Source organism: Marmota monax, unplaced genomic scaffold, assembly GCF_021218885.2.
Source record: "Marmota monax isolate L192 unplaced genomic scaffold, Marmota_monax_Labrador192_F-V1.1 WCK01_AAM20220418_F8-fsc00020, whole genome shotgun sequence".
Taxonomy (NCBI): domain Eukaryota; kingdom Metazoa; phylum Chordata; class Mammalia; order Rodentia; family Sciuridae; genus Marmota; species Marmota monax.
This window is the reverse complement of record NW_026692912.1, coordinates 18,245,941-18,261,876: the sequence shown is the minus strand read 5'-3', so window position 1 is coordinate 18,261,876 and position 15,936 is coordinate 18,245,941. Positions and strand designations below refer to the sequence as shown.

At 36.7% G+C, this 15,936-nt stretch overlaps 1 protein-coding gene across 1 annotated transcript in view; it reads left to right on the top strand.

Annotated features, from left to right (window-relative positions):
- Ppp6c (protein phosphatase 6 catalytic subunit) overlaps window positions 1-15,936 on the top strand; it is a 35,906-nt gene that overhangs the window by 1,169 nt on the left and 18,801 nt on the right. The gene's annotated exons all lie outside the window — the stretch shown is intronic.

The window sequence follows — 15,936 nt, the reverse complement described above, 5'->3', positions numbered from 1 at the left end:
TCTCTCAAGGAAGATTTTACTGTGTTCTCCCCCTTCCCCCATTCTCCTTTGGTATAGAAGTTTGATATTTAACATCAGTCAACAAGTATGAGAAACGTTAAGGTCCCATATGCTGTTGTGAATGAATGTAACTGAATTGCATTTACGTGTTAACTATATGTGTTAATAGGGAAGTCATTCGTGTGCATTTTTCCATTTTTAATACAATGATTTAACTAAGGAGAAAACTTTTACTAGAAGTAATGCAGCATTCATATTCATCCAAGTTCATCAGTTTGTGGCTTCTGTTTTGTGCTTTCTTAGGAAACAACACAACTAACCATGAAACCTAATTAATGAAAAACTAACCACACCTCTTTTGATGGCATTGTTTTGTTTTTGATGCCATAAGTGCACTCAATCATTGCATGTTAGTGAATTCACTGGAATTTTTTTTCTTTTTAGTATGTAGTATTATAAAGTTGTTTTATGCTTTGTTTATAATTAATGTAAAGTGTTCTTTTTTTTATTATGAAAATGTATCTTCATCCCCCCTACCTCCCAGAACTGGGGATTAAACTCAGGGGTGCTCTAATACTGAGCTAAATCCCCAGCTTTTTTTTTTTTAATTTTATTTAGAGACAGGATCTCAGTGAGTTGCTTAGCATCTTGCTTTTGCTGAGGTTGGCTTTGAACTTGTGATCCTCCTGCCTCAGCCTCCCGAGCCATTCCCAGCTCTTTATATTTTTTATTTTGAGATTGTCTTCCTAAGTTGCTGAGGCTGGCCTTGAATTTATGACCTTCCTGCTCCAGCCTCTTCTGTTGCTGGCATTACAGGCCTATCCCATTGGACCTGGCATGTATTTTGATATTAACTTGACATTGGACCCTGAAACAATTTGAAAAATAATCAGTGAGATTTTTCTGTAGACTTCTCAGTTTGACCAACATTACATTTCCTTCCTACCTTAAGGAAATATAATTATTAAACCATTTTATTTCCTGTTGAAACACAATTGGACTGTATTTAGCTTTTATCTGTTTAATAAACCTTTCTTCCCCCAACCTTTTGTAGCTACTAAGAAAAGAATTCTGGATTTTTCTTTGCAAGTAGAGACATTTCTTCTGTCCTGGAAATGTTTTTATCAGATTAATTTTCTTGTGCTGCTTGGTGTATTTAAAGAAATTTAATTTTGTTTCTGTTTCTTGGCATTAGTGCAAACTAAAAATAGGTAGGCCAAGAAAGTATTGCAGGAGTACCTTTTCTGAGGCTTTAAAGCCAAAATAAAAGATTCTATCAGAGGAAGAAATGTAATTGGGGCCACTTAATGAACATGATGGAAAAGATTTTTTTTCCTGGTAGAAAAGAAGTCAGAAATTTGCTATGTTTTAAATTGATCAGATGTTGGCGGTACTAGGTCAAATAATAAATATATATTTCTAGATCTAATCACAGTTTCTCAATAGCTGAATTGGAAATGGTCAAATCACTAGTACCAAATGGAATCTACCTGCTTTAAAGGAATAAGAATGAAGTATATAAACAAATAGACAGCAGTGTAACCTCTTTTGTAGAGAACTCATTTGATTCTCATCCACAAGAAAGATTTTAGAGAATACCGTAGAAGTTACAGATTTCATACCTGGCAAAGTAAAATAATGAATGATAAAAGGCAGATTTGTTGAATACTTAAACTTAAGAATTTTGTTAGTATTTTTCCCTTTATTTCGGGGGAGTGCTCTGCCATTGAGCTACACCTCAGCCTTAAACCTATGGAGTTTTGGAGGAGAAGTTCTATAACTTGAAAATGTTCTGATCTGTTGGACAGTTCTTAAAGGAGACATGTAAGTAAAGAATTGCATAGTGAACTACTCTTCAGTTTTTAAACAAATTTTTTAGTTGTAGATGGACACATTCCCTTTATTTTGTTTATTTTTATGTGGTGCTGGGATCCAACCCAGTGCCTCATGTATGCTTGGTAAGCACTCTACCACTGAGCCACAACCCTGGCCCTTTTTTTTTCTTTTTTTTTTTAACTGAAAAGCTGAAGACAGTTATTATAGATGAGACTGGGAAAATACTAGAATCTCTCTCAAGGCTGAAACATAAATAATTGTATAATTCCATAGTAACAACTTTTATGCATTACAATGGGATCTTTTTTGGAACTCACTTTGTGTTTAGTCTGAGCCATTTTTCAGTTTTGTTTTTATCTTTGTGTGTGTGTGTGTGTGTGTGTGTGTGTGTTTTTCTTGGAATTCAACCCAGGGGTGTTTTACCACTTAGTGATATACCCAGCCTTTTTTATTTTTAAACATTGCCATCCTCCTGTCAGTCTCTTGAGTAGCTTTTTTTTTTTTAAATTTAAAAAATGTTTTTATCTTTGAGTACATTGACACAGGCCTATAATCCCAGCAACTTGGGAGGCTGAAGCAGGAGGATGACAAATTTGAGGTCAGCCTTGGCTAATTAGTAAGGCTTATCTCAATAAAAACTAAAAAGGGCTGGGTAATCTAGCTCAGTGGTAGATCACCCTTGGGTTCAGTCCCTGGTCGTGAAAAAAACAAATAAAAAATCATTTCCAACTTTTTTTTGTATTGGGGATTGAATTCAGAGGTGCTTTCTCACTGTGCAACATTCCCAGCCCGTTTTTTATGTTTTATTCTGAGAAAGGGTCTTGTTAAGTTGCTTAAGGCCTCACTAAATTGTTGAGGCTGGCTTTGAAATTCTTCCTGCCTTAGCTTCCCCAGCCACTGGGGTTACAGATAAGTGCCACTACACCCAGCTCTGTTCTTTATTTTCTAAACGAACATTGCTTTGCTCCATGGCACTTTACTGCTCCATTTTACCATTTACAGTGTTCTGCCTTGTATGATAGCATGTATGTCTGTTATTTGATGGCAAGATTCTTGAGGAACAGAACCATTTCTTGTGTATTTTCCAGTTTTAGAACATTGACTTGTATATGATAATCAGTAAAGAGTTCAAGTAGAAAAAACAAGAAGGAAAGAACATGTGAGCAGAAAAAAATACCATAAACAATAGTGTGTAGTCCTGAGAGAACGCAGGTTGTTCAGAAATTTGAAGTGGTTTGGTATGGCTGGAGGTGGGGTTGGGAATATAGGTAGAAGCTGAATTATGGAAGACAAAGTTGATGTGCTTGGATTTTTATCTCTTGGGTGGCACATGAACGCATTGCAGTTTTTTTTTCCTGTGTTGGGGATTGAACCCAGGGTCTCATGCATGCTAGGTAAATGCTCTACCTCTACCACTGAGCTACGCCCCAGGCCTGATATGCTTTTTATATTTAATTTAATTTAATTTAGTTTAATTATTTGTTTTTGGTACCAGAGATTGAACTCGGGTACTCGACCATTGAGCTGCATCCCCAACCCTATTTTGTATTTAATTTAGAGACAGGGTCTCACTGAGTTGCTCAGTGCCTTGCCATTACTTAGGTTGTCTTTTTTTTTTTTTATCTTTTTTTTTTTTAAAGAGAGAGAGAATTTTAATATTTATTTTTTAGTTTTCGGCAGACACAACATCTTTGTTTATATGTGGTGCTGAGGATGGAACCCAGGCCGCTCGCATGCCAGGCGAGCGCTCTACCGCTTGAGCCACATCCCCAGCCCCTGAGGTTGTCTTTGAACTTGTGATCCTCCTGCCTCAGCCTCCCAAGCTGCTGGGATTACAGGTGTGTGCCGCCGTGCCCAGCTTTTCATATTTTTGAGAAAACAAATCATACTGTGATTTTGGGATATTGTTAATATGTGGCTAATTAAAAAAAGTAGATTCATTGAAAACTAATATAAGAGTATACTCTTGTGTGTTGTAGGAATATGCAAAAAATCACGAAGGAATCTGAATTGATTTTGGAAAGCATAGCTATAGACAGGAATGCTCTCGGGGATTTTTTTTCCCCCCCAGTGCTAGGGGTGGAACCCAGTGCTTTGCACATCTTAGGCTAGAGCTCTACCATTGAGCCTCATTCCCAGCTCCTTTTGAGTAATTTTTTTTTTTTTTTTTGCGGGGGTACCAGGGATTGAACTCAGGAGCATTCAACCACTGAGCCACATCCCCAGCCCTATTTTGTATTTTATTTAGAGACAGGGTCTCAGTTGTTTAATGCCTTGCTTTTGTTGAGGCTGGCTTTTGAACTCGCAATACTCCTGCCTCAGCCTCTTGAGCCGCTGGGATTATAGGAATGTGCCACTGTGCTCGGTTTTGAGGGGTTTTTAAGGAGAATACTAACAGTAAGATTTGGAAATATTATTCTGGTAACATTGTGAACCATGGATTGGAATGGGACAGAAATGTCATAGAAGCAATAGAACAGGTGACACACTGTGAGAGCCTGAAGTAAGAGAAGTGATTATGGTGTTTTAAAAGAAATAAAGATTGTGAAGAACTTGTAGATTAGGTCTAGGTTATTAGAGAGAGAGGAGTTAAGTATAACCTCTTAGATTCTTGCTAGGCCAGACAAAAAATCTTGGCAGAAGGGCAGGATATAGGAAAACTTCTGAGCTTGTGGCAGTCAAGAAGCAGAAGCAGATTGAAAGGGGCCTGGGACAAGATATAGCCCCTAAGGACACACTTTCAAGGGCCCATTGCCTTTAATCAGGTCCCACCTCCCACAGGTTCTGTCACCTCTCAGTAGTCCATTCAGCTGTTAGTAGATTAATATAATAATGATGTTAGAGCCCTCGTGATCCAATCACTTCCCCAGAACCCCATCTGAGCATCCCTACATTGAGGACCAAGTCTTTAATACAAGAACCTTTGGGAGACAGTTCAGATAAGAGATGCTTCCAAGTTAAGACATTGAGGTAGAAATGTCCAGAAGACTGCTGCATACAGGTGAGTTAAACAACAGAATAATTAACCAACTAATTTATTTCTGCAGTATTGGAGAATGAACCTAGACTGGGCAAATACTCTGCTCTTAAGCTATATTGCAGCCCAATAAAACACATTTTGTTCCTGGTTCTAGGGATTTAATCCAGAGGTGCTTTACCATTTTATCACTGAGCTACATCCCCAGCCGTTTTTATGTGTTTTTTGTTGTTGTTGTTTTTTAAGATAGGGTCTCACTAAGTTGCCCAGGCTGGCCTTGAACTTGCAAACCTCCTGCCTCAACATCGTGATTTGCCGAGATTACAAGCTTGTCTCATCTCACCTGGCAACAAATAATTTTGCTTGCCAGATGTGCTCCAAACACTGTTCTAATTGTATTAAACTTTGGAGAAAGATCTAGATCAGTGGTCCTCAACTGGAGACAGTTTTGCCCCCAAGGGGATATTTGGCAATGTCTGTAGACAGTTTTGGTTGTTACAGGTAGAGGTGTGAATCTTGTGAGTATATAGTAGGTGTAGAAGTTAGGGATGTTGCTGTTGTACAGGATAACAGCTCCCACAATAAAGAATTAGTAGTGCCATGGTTGAGAAACAGTTTTGCCTGAAGGTACAGATGTTACCTTATGGATCATAAGCTTGTGAATATAACTATCATCAAGGATCCCTTATCTTCAATTTCAGTAATTTGTATATAGTATAGACTATGTAAAACAAAATTTAGGATAGATTTTAATTTCTTAAGCTATGAGTTTATTATAAATACCAGTATATAAAAGTAAATATAGGTAGTAGTTTTTAGCTAGGTGTGGTGGCACACCTCTAACTTGGGAGCCTGAGACAGGATATCACAATTTCAAGGCCAGCCTCAGCAACTTGTTGAGGCCCTAAGTTAGTCTCCCCCCACAAAAAAAAAAGCTCTTAGATAGTAAGATCAGCTAAGTGAAGAATTTAAAAAAATTAGAACCCAGTATATTTGAGGGCCAAGAGGGAACAAGGAGCAGAATGTAGAATAGAACCACAAACAAATACTTTTTTTTTGCAGGGGAGCAGGATTGAACCCAGGAATGCTCATTGAGCTATGTCTTTTTATTGTTTTGTTTTGTTTTGTTTTGTTTTGTTTTTTAAATTTTGAGACAGTCTTGCTAAGTTGTTGAGGATCTTGCTAAGTTTCCAAGGTTGACCTCAAACTTGCAATCTTCTTGCCTTAGACTCCCAAGTAGTTTGGATTATGGATGTGTGCCACTGTGTCTGACCATAAACACATATTATAAGGACAAAATAGAGAAGAAAAATAAGATCTCCCAAGAACGGGGCCACAAACATCTTCTTGTTCAAGGATTAGCAATTAATTGGGCCAGAAAAAAGAGAGAGGAGTATGATTTGTCTTCAGTTTGGAAGAACATTTAGAATCTTTTCTCAGTGACTGTTATTGAGCAGTAAAGGAAGCCATGCATTCTGCAAACCAAGTTAGTAGAACAAAGCTATGAAGCTTTGGAGGGGAAGAGTGTATGTTGTGCCCATGGCATGGCTGGACTCTTGTGAGTTTACCATGTATATTGTTGGTGACCTACATAAGGTTTATACTGAAATTTACAGATTTTTCTTTTTTTGTGTGTGTACTGGTTATGAACTTCTAAGCAACTGTTGAATTAAAGAGATGAGAGGCAGTAGCTTTGGTTTAGACACATAGCTCTCAAAATCTTTAGTTTGGATCTGCAGAAGTGGCAGTGATAGGCAGCAGCTGCATCTTTACTCTAGTTAGCATGCCTGGGCTCCAGGTGAAGGACTCTGCTTAAGTAATTTTATATGTTTTCTCCAGACAACCTTTGAGATTGACAAGGTGTGACTGTGATATTCTTCAATTTATGGTCCTTTGTTTCTTTTTTCCTTTTTTTGGATATTATTGGGAATTGAGTCCAGGGACATTGTATGGCTGAGCTACATCCCTAGCCCATTTTATTTTTTATTTTGAGTCCTTCTTGCTAAGTTGCCCAGGCTGGTCTTGAATGTGTGCTCTTCCTGTTTCAGTGTCCTGAGTACTGGAATTATGGGTGTGCACTAGTGTATCTGGCTCAGTGTTACTTACAGACCAGCACTGAGAGTGTGGGCCAGTCATCAGGCAGGACTAGGAGGCATTATGACTTAGGAGAGCCAATCACATGATAATGTAAATTATGGCCCATTGGAACATAGGGACCTTGGAGTCCCTCAGGATTCTTTGTTGTGACTATTTACAATATGTTAATTAAATGATAATTTACTTTGTTCCAAAAAGGATATAGGGTGGTTTGCAAAAGTGCATTTAGTGTAGCAGTATAAATTACTTTTAGAAATAAATAAGAAAAACAAGTCAGAGAAAATAAAGGTAGGAAACCAAGACGGACTAGCAGTAAAAGTAAGAATTTTACGTAATAAAATTTGTGATGACCAGGTTACTATTATTTTTTTATATATGTATATAGTATTTACTTTTTAAAAAATATTTATTTTATTTATTTATATGTGGTGCTTAGAATCGAACCCAATGCCTCACACATGCTAGGCAAGCTCTCTGCCACTGAGCCACAACCCCAGGCTCCAGCTTACTTCTTAAAGATTAGGCCCTAAGTTTTCCAGATGCCTCCAGAAAGGCGGAAACTGATCAATTTAAAAATACACTGAATCTGTAAGATGATAATACAAAAGGCTTCTCAGAGAAATTAACTTCTATCCTTGATAGAGGGAACAGAGAGACATTCTTAACCCTGGGTCCTCTGTGAAGGATCTTGTATGTGGTCTACACAGTAGTAAGCTCTGTAGAAGAATTATCCTATAATGGAAACAAGTCAGTGACTACAGTTGATGGCATGACATCATTGTGTAATTTTTGGGAAAGGAGGGTAGTATTAGGATGAGGATAGTCCTCCCAAGAGGACAGTCTAATTCAGGGGTAGAGTTTATAGTAGTTTTATTTATTTGTTTGAGTAATGGTTTAATAATTGATCTTTATAGGGCTGGGGCTGTAGCTCAGTGGTAGAGCACTTGCCTTGCACATGTGAGAGGCACTGGGTTCGATCTTCAGCACCACATAAAAATAAACAAATGAAATAAAGGCATGCTGTCCATCTACAACTACAAAAGTAAAAAATAAAAAAATTGATCTTTATAGAGTTGTTCACAGTGGAGCTTCCAAGTTTACAAGTAACATAATTTTCTGAATATGATCAAGTTGAGAGATGAATATTCTGAGAAGTAGAGAATTTTTCCCTCCCCCAAAAGTTGTGGAAATAATGGAAAATGAGCTCCCTGGAGGCTTGTATCAGAGGATATGTTGGAAGAAAATATTGTTTGTATTTCTGGTACAGACTCTTTAACTGGTGGTAGCTAGGCCTGGTTTTTTTTGGTACTGGGGATTGAACCTGGAGGTACTTTACTACTGAGCTACATTCCCAGCACTTTTATTTTTTATTTTGAAACAGATTAAGTTGTTGAGGGTCTCAATAAGTTGCTAGTTGCCGGGATTACAGGCATATGCCACAGTGCCCATCTCCAGCAGGCCTATTCTTTTTTTTTTTTTTTTTTTTTAAAGAGAGAGAGAGAGAGAGAAAATTTTAATATTTATTTTTTAGTTTTTGGCAGACACAACATCTTTGTTTGTACGTGGTGCTGAGGATCGAACCCGGGCCGCACGCACGCCGGGCAAGCGCGCTACCGCTTGAGCCACATCCCCAGCCCAGCCCTATTCTTTTTTTTAAAAAAAATTTTTTTAATTGGACACAATACTTTTATTTATTTATTTTTATGTGGTGTTGAGGATTGAACCCAGGGTGTCACACGTGCTAAGGGAGCGCTGTACCACTGAGCCGCAACTCCAGCCCAGGCCTATTCTTAAAAGGTATGAAATCTGAAAGGCAGTGTGGCTGGGACAAGTAACTGATAGCATAAAAGCCTCATGGAGAGCAGACTTGGAAACAAAAACTCTGCTTATTTTGGTTTGACTTACAGCAAAGCACTTCATATATATATTTAATTGTTGATAGACCTTTATTTTATTCATTTATTCATATGCAGTGCTGAGAATCGAACCCAGTACCTCACACATGCTAGCCAAGTGCTATATCACTAGGCCACAACCCCAGCCCACAGCAAAACACTTCTAAAGTATCTTGGTGGAATTCTTTGAGGAGGCTTGGCACATGTACCAGAGAAAATACTGCAGATATAATGAGCAAAGCATTATACCTAAGAAAGGTGGCTGTTGTCCTGAGATAGATACCTTAAAGCATCGTTGTATTATTTTAATTTTAAAATTATATAGTATCAGAAAAATAATTTAAAGTATTAACTGGTACTGTGAAGCTAATCTAAAAAGAATAGTGCTTTTTATTTTGGCAGAGTAAAGAGGAGGGAGATTGTGATAAAAAACTAAAAAAATTATAGGCCAAACAGAATTATTTATCAGTTTCTCTTATATTTGTTCTTTGGAACTGCCCTTAAGCCAGAAGTGAATTTGGATTTGAAAAAATGCAACTACGTATAAATTTTGGATTTTTAAGAAAATCTTTATTTTGTTTACTCTTTTTTTATGTAGTGTTGAGGCAAGTGCTCCTCCACTGAGACACAACCTCAGCCCATAAATTTTGGATTTTAATTACGGTGAAATCAATAAAAATTTAAATCAGTCATGGTGGTGTATACCTGTAATCCCAGCTACTCAGGAGACTATAGCAATAAGACTGAGAGTTGGAGACCAGCCTGGGCAGTTTAGGGCGATCCTGTCTCATAATGAAAAAAAATTTTTTTTTTTTTTTGGTGGTGCTAGGGAACGAATCCATGGCCTCGTGCCTGCAAAGCAAGCACTCTACCAACTGAACTAAATCCCCAGCCCTCATAGTTAAATTGTTACAAAGGGCTGGGAATTAGTGGTAAAGTGTACCCCCCCCAAAAAAAGTTTACATCTCCCCCCCAAAATTAAGTAATAAATTAAAAATTATATATCACAGATCTAATAGATTATTAATAGGAATATGATGCTGTACAACTCTGATCTTTTGAAATTGGATGGACAATCTAATCAGAGGGACGAAATTATGTGTTTATGGTCAAGGTGGTGATGATTAATTTTAATATGTAATATTTATTTTTTCTTATGAAAAGTGATTGCCTAGAAAGTGAACATGGAGACTTGGGGAGTGCCTGCTAATGGATATTTGGAGTTTCTTTTTGGAGTGATGAAAATGTTCTAAAATTGATTGTGGTGATGGTAGCATAACACTGTGACTATACCTAAAACCATTGAATTTTATACTATAAGCCATGAATTTTATGGTATGTAAATTATATCCCAATAAAGTTTTTAAAAAATGAGTCTAATTTCTGGTCACCAGCTTTCCAAACCAAATCCAAATATATTAAAACAATCTGCTCATGAAATAGTCCATAGGAAAGACTTCATAAAAATTAAAAAGTTTTTGGGGCTGGGGATGTGGCTCACGCGGTAGCGCGCTCGCCTGGCATGCGTGCGGCCCGGGTTCGATCCTCAGCACCACATACAAACAAAGATGTTGTGTCCGCTGAGAACTAAAAAATAAATATTAAAAAATTCTCTCTCTCTCTCTCTCGCTCGCTCTCTCTCTCTCTCTCTCCTTAAAAAGAAAAAAAAAACAATATTAAAAAAAATTAAAAAGTTTTGCTCTTTGAGAAATTATTGTTAAGAGAATGGGAAGGTAAGCCACAGATTTGGATTAACCTTTTGCAAGATATAATACAGGATTGTTATCCAAAATAGACAAAGAACTCTTAAAATTCGGAAATAAACTGGGCACATACTTGTAATCCTAGCTACTAGGGAGGCTGAGACAGGAGAATGTCAAGTTTGAGTCCAGAACACTGACAACTCCAAATGTGGATGAAGTCCTGGAGCAAAGGGAGCATTTGCTCACTGCTGGAGGAAATGCAACATGATATAGTCTCTTTAGAATTGTTTGGAAGTTTCTTACAAAACTGAACATGCTGGGCTGGGGATGTGGCTCAAGCGGTAGCACGCTCGCCTGGCATGCGTGCGGCCCGGGTTCGATCCTCAGCACCACATACAAAGATGTTGTGTCCGCCAAAAACTGAAAAATAAATATCAAAAATTCTCTTCTCTCTCTCTCTTACCTCTCTCTTTAAAAAACAAAAACAAAAAACAAAACTGAACATGCTATTACTTTTACCATATGATCCAGCAATTCTGCTTTTTAATATTCACCCAAATGAATTGAAAACCTATTTCCACACAAAAAGCTGTATGTACATGCTGTATAGCAGCTTTACTCAGAATTGCCAAAACTTGAAAGCAATCAAGATATCCTTCAATAGATGAATGGATGAACAGACTGGTACATCCAGACAGTGGGATACACTGTCTAAAAGGAATGAACTCACAAACCATGAGAAGACATGGAGAAATTTTAAATGCATATAATTAAGTGAAAGAAGCCAACCTGAAAAGGCTACTTTTGTATGATTCCAACTATATGAATTCTGAGGAAGGTAAAACTATTGAAACAGTAAAAAAGATCAGTGGTTTCTAGGATTTGGAAGGAGGTAAGGATTAATATGTGAAGTGCAGGATTTTCAGGGTAGTGAAACTACTCTGTATGATACTTTAGTAATAATGATGTGTCAATAATGTGTCAATGTAGATTCTTTAGTTGTGACAAATGTACCATTTAGGTGCAATATGTTGATAATGGGGGGAGGCTGTATGTATGTGTTTGGGTGTATGGAAACTGTACTTTCTGCTCAGTTTTTCTGTGAACCTGAAATTGCTGTAAAAAATAGTCTATTTAAAAGGGTAAAAACAATTTAAAAATTTGCTCTGAGAAAAATTATTGTTAAGAGAATGGGAATCTGCTTTCCTTGGAGTCTTAACTCTCTTAGTAATGACTGTTTCCATATTTGTAGTTGCTTAGACCAGAAATCTTAAGTTACTTTTAGTTCTTTATATCTCTTAATACCTTGTAACGAGTTGGTCATAAATCTTGCAAATGCTACATTCAAAGAAAATACCTGAGTATGTCTACTTGTCATCATCTTTCTACTTTTACTACTCTGGTCCATCGCAGGATTAACTTATTGTATAAACCATCTAATTAGTCTTATTCTTTTTCCTTTACTCACCAGCTCCTGCCCCCACCCCCCCAGTAGTCTGTTTTCTACAGTAGATTTAAAGTCATGGCAGTCCTTTTTCAGGATGTTGTAATGGCTTCCCATGACTCTCAGTAGAAGTCTGGGTTCTCTTATATTCACACCAGTGACCTTTCCAATTTTGTGGTACTTTTCTGTCTTTCAGAATCTTATTCAATTTATAATCACACCAGTCTCCATATTTCTCAGACAGCAAGCCTGCTTCATGTCAGGGCTTTTTGTACTTATTTATTGTCCCTCTGCCTGCAGTGCTCTGCCCCATAGCCTTACCTCCTTTAGATTTGTGTTCAAAAGTCACTTTATCAGTAATGGTTCTGTGCTCTCCATATTTAAAATATCACCACCAACCTTTCACTATTCACACTCCACATCCTTCTTCCAGTGTTTCAGTTTTCTCCATAGGTCATAACTCCATGTAACAAATTACTGTGTACACTTTACTTATTATTTTAAGTATTTTTTAGTTGTCAGTGCATCTTTTATTTATTTATATGCTGTGCTGAAGATTGAACCCAGTGCCTCACACATGCCAGGCAAGTACTCTACCACTGAGCCACAACTCCAGCTCCCTATTTTACTTATTTTTAAAAAAAATATTTTTAGCAGGCTGGGATTGTGGCTCAGCGGTAGAGCGCTCGCCTGGCATGCGCGAGGCCCTGGGGTTCGATCCTCAACACCACATAAAAATAAGTAAACAAAATAAAGGTATTGTGTACAACTAAAAAAATAAATATTAAAAAAAATATTTTTAGCTATAGTTGGACACAGTATCTTTGTTTTTTTAATTTTTATTCTGATGATCAACATAGTGTTTCACACATGTGAGGCAAGTGCATCACCACTGAGCCACAACCCCAGCCCTATACTTCACTTAATTTATTGTGTCTTTCCCTATTAAAATATGATCCGCTTGAAAGCAGGGCTTTAGTTTCATCTTTTTTTTTTTTAATCTTTTTTCTAGTTGTCATTGGGCCTTTATTTCTTTATATGTGGTGCTGAGAATTGAACCTAGTTCCTCACGCATGTGAGGCAAGCGTTCTACCACTGAGCTACAACCCTAGTCCTAGGTTCATCTTGATCATTGTCATTTACTTTGTGTTCAGAGCAATACCTGATAACATTAGACACCAGTAATTATTCGTTGCATTAAACAACTAAATATTCAAGATAGTATAGTGGGAAAGGTAAGAAACCTGGATTCCAGATCTGTTCCTAAGATTAAGTAGCTTTGTGACCTTAATCTTTGTAGGCCACAGTCAGGAGATTTGGCATAGGTGGTTTTTAATGCAGGCCAGAATTTTATTTATTTATTTTTTGGGGAATTATATCTTGGATTTATTTTTAAAAATCTTATTCAAAATATTAAATAATACAATTTGAAATATGAAAAAAATTACTGCAGTAAAACAGTTCAGGTGTATTTCCATTGTGCTTCCTTTCCTCATTGGGACAGTCAAGTGTCCAGCCGAGAGGAAGGATGGACGGTGCTGCTTCTTCCATCTCTACACAAAGCACATGACTGTGGCTGGCTCCGGCTTTGTTTAACACATAGTAGAGGTGATGCTTTCTGAAAAGTTTTAGTGACACTTGTAAGTCAAAATGGTTCAAATCACTTATTTACATACTGATCAATTCTTTGTGATAGAAAGACTCAAAGGAAATGTAGTAAATAATTTCCAGTTGCTATAAAAAATAAATAAGAAAATAAAACAAATTCAGGAGAGGAAAAGGTCATTGTACACGTATATCTTTTATGTATACAAATAACTTCATTCAGGTATAATTTTAATTTGAAAGACTGAGATGCAGTCTTATTTCAGAATTTTATAACTGGTATCTGTTCCTATAATGAATGATGGATGGTAGGGCTTCAGGTTGGTTTGATGAAGCATGTGAGGGTTTGGGACTCTAGGCTAGAATGACAACAGGCCAAAAGGAGGATCTTGTCTTTGAGGTGCTATCAAAGATCAAGAACTTATCATGGGAATAAGCACAAATCATTTTATTTTGAAGTCTTCTGTTTTGTTGTCTAATAATTAGGAAATAAACAGTTGTATTTACTCTCATTTTCTTTTGGTGGGCCTTTTTTCATTATCTTCCTCCTTCCACTCCCATTGTGAATTCTATCTCATGCTTGCCTCTGTATAAGTGTTAAAATTGTTAAAATGTATCTCTTATATATTAAAACAATTGTAGCATTTAGATTCCTTAGTTAGTGTTTAAATTATATATATATATATATATATATATATATATTTTTTTTTTTTTTTTTTAGAGAATTTTAATATTTATTTTTTAGTTTTCGGCGGACACAACATCTTTGTTTGTATGTGGTGCTGAGGATTGAACCCGGGCCGCACGCATGCAAGCGAGCGCGCTACCGCTTGAGCCACATCCCCAGCCCCTAAATAATATATTTTTGCTTATTAGATTAATTCTTCCTTTCTTGGCAGACATATTGTAACATCCAGTAAGCCTCTGGCAGTAGACTAGTAGTTCCATCCAAACTGATTTTATATGGAAGATTCCTGTCCACTTTCTGTATGTCCACTTCTGTATGCTATTGTGACATGTTTTCTCTGAAACCACATTTCTTTGGTTTGAGTGTGAAACAGAAGACAAATATATATCCTTCCCAACTCTGTGACCTTACTCAGGGCCTTGTGTGTGCTAGGCAAGTGCTCTACCACTGAGTTATATCCCAAACCACAGGACAAATATTTTTGAAATGCAAACATTTTAGAGTTGTGTTTTTTTTTTAAGTGATGTGACTCTTCAATTTGAGATTTCCATTTTATAATTACTTAATTGTAATCTTTTTATGTTGAAATAATTACGGATTCACATGCAGTTGTAAGAAATAATGAGAAATTCTATGTATCATTTACCCAGTTTCCCACAGAGTGACATTACAAAGAATTGTAATACAGTACCACAACCTGGATATTGACATTGATACATACTTGATCTTGTTCATATTTCTGTAGTTTTGCTTGTGTGTGTATATATTCTCTATAATTTTATTATATTTGTAGGTTTATATATCCATTTTTATTATATTCCAGATACATAATAGTTCCATCATTAGAATTCTTTTTGTTGTCCTTTTATAACCACACCCATTTGTTTCCTGCTGTCAGCAACTCTTGGTTTCTGGCAACCCCTAATCTGTTCTCCATTTCTATGAATTTTCTCATTTTAAGAACATTACATGAATGGCATCATATAATATGTCTGAGATAGGCTTTTTTCACTTGGTATATATATATATACTTCAAAATTAATCCAGATTGTTGTGTGGCAATAGTTCATTTCTTTTTATTGTTAGGTACTATTCCATGATGGGATATACCACAACTTTTTATTTGATATGTAAAGTTTTTATTGTCAAGAGTGTAGTTCCTGGGTCATGGTAAGTACATGGTTTACTTTTAAATTTAGCAGATAAAACCTTTTACTGTTAACATTGCATATTCTTGGATTTATTCTTTTAATTTGGTGAAAGCATCATTTTATTGTTCCTTGTAAAGTTATGTCTCCTAGAACCCATTATGTAGCCAGGGGGTTTGCATTAGGGGATAGTAATTGTGTCATTCTTTCGTATTATGAACTCTGTTTGAAAGCTGACAGAAATCTTTTTTTTTTTTTTTTTTTTAAGAGTTAGAGAGAGAGAGAGAGAGAGAGAGAGAGAGAGAACTTTTTAATATTTATTTTCTAGTTTTCGGCGGACACAACATCTTTGCTTGTATGTGGTGCTGAGGATCGAACCCGGGCCGCACGCATGCCAGGCGAGCGCGCTACCGCTTGAGCCACATCCCCAGCCCAAGCTGACAGAAATCTAACCCCAGAATCATCATAGGGTAGTTTCCTTTCAAAAATTATACTTAGTCTTTTTAAATATTAGTCCTTGTATTTTTTGTACTTGGCCCTTGA